The sequence below is a fragment of the Leptonychotes weddellii genome, unplaced genomic scaffold (genome assembly GCF_054177405.1).
Source record: "Leptonychotes weddellii isolate Sample4059 unplaced genomic scaffold, ASM5417740v2 HiC_scaffold_4803, whole genome shotgun sequence".
NCBI classification, from domain to species: domain Eukaryota; kingdom Metazoa; phylum Chordata; class Mammalia; order Carnivora; family Phocidae; genus Leptonychotes; species Leptonychotes weddellii.
The window spans coordinates 3,743-5,166 of record NW_028015209.1 but is presented as its reverse complement, the minus strand read 5'-3'; the positions used below and the strand labels follow the sequence as shown (position 1 = coordinate 5,166).

Below are 1,424 nucleotides of genomic sequence, written 5' to 3'. Positions count from 1 at the left end.
CCAGCATTACTACTCAAGGCCTTATTGAGTGTTTGATTTAGCAGTACAAAATCAGACATAATATCACATTGGACCAAGGGACTCCCGCTTTTACAGCCAGTTCAACTTGTACCTCTCCCAGGGCTGATGCGGTCACCTATGAGTTTTGCTCCCCAGAACACTCTGCAGTTAATCTCTTCCCGCACGTAAATCTCGGAGACTCAATATTTTCTCAGGCAACTCAGACTAAGACAAGTGAAATGGGATTGCAATGGTGGCTGTTCCCTTAACTCTCTGTCTCTTGCACCAACATCAAGGAATATAAAATTTCCTCCTATTCCTACCCACATCCTCTCCTTGGGAGGGGTCAAAGAGGAAATACGTCCACCGGCATTGGTACTTGATTGGAAAGTTCTGTTAAGAACATAAAATACTGCCTTTTTACGAAGATGGCGCTGAAGGCTAAGAAGGAAGCCCCTGCCCCTCCCAAAGCTGAAGCCAAAGCAAAGGCTTTGAAGGCCAAGAAAGTGGTGCTGAAAGGCGTCCACAGTCACAAAAAAAAGAAGATCCGCACGTCACCTACATTCCGAGGACCCAAGACACCGCGTCTACCAAGGCAGCCCAAATATCCTCAAAAGAGCGCCCCCAGGAGAAACAAGCTTGATCACTATGCCATCATCAGGTTCCCCCTGACTACTGAGTCAGCCGTGAAGAAAATAGAAGACATTAACACACTTGTGTTCATTGTGGATGTCAAGAACAATAAACACCAGATCAAACAGGCTATGAAGAAGCTCTACGACATTGACGTGGCCAAGGTTAACACCTTGATCAAGCCTGATGGACAGAAGAAGGTGTATGTTCGACTGGCTCCTGACTATGATGCTTTGGATGTTGCCAAGAAAATTGGAATCATCTAAACTGAGTCCAGCTGGCTAAATCTAAATATAAATTTTTTCACCAAAAAAAAAAAAACCAAACAAAAACCCCCACAAAATACCCTGGGATACCTGGGTGGCTCAGTCAGTTAAACATCTGCCTCCAGCTCAGGTTGTGATCCCAGGGTCCTGGGATTGAGTGCTGCATCAAGCTCCCCACTCAGCGGGGAGTTTGCTTCTCCCTCTGCCTGCCTCTCCCCCACTTGTGCTCTCTCTCTCTGACAAATGAATAAATAAAATCTTTAGAAAAAAAAGAACATAAATACCCTGAGAAGATTTCAATTTCCTATTTGTTTCAAAGTGTAATTGGCTTGTGTTATCTTTAATTTTTGGCTGGAGATAAATCTTCCTGGTAACCTGTCTAGTACGGACTTGTAAAAGCAAATAAAGTAGCTTTATCTTGTACTGAGGAAATAGGTCATTACATGGCTAATTGAAGCTGAAATTTCAGAATCTTGGAAGCTATTTTTTTTTTAAGATTTTATTTATTTATTTGACAGAGAGAGA

General features: G+C 42.9%; 1 pseudogene; it reads left to right on the top strand.

The window, feature by feature from the left end:
* Positions 1-321: 321 nt before the first annotated feature.
* Positions 322-969, top strand: LOC102737675 (large ribosomal subunit protein uL23 pseudogene; annotated as a pseudogene).
* Positions 970-1,424: the final 455 nt, after the last annotated feature.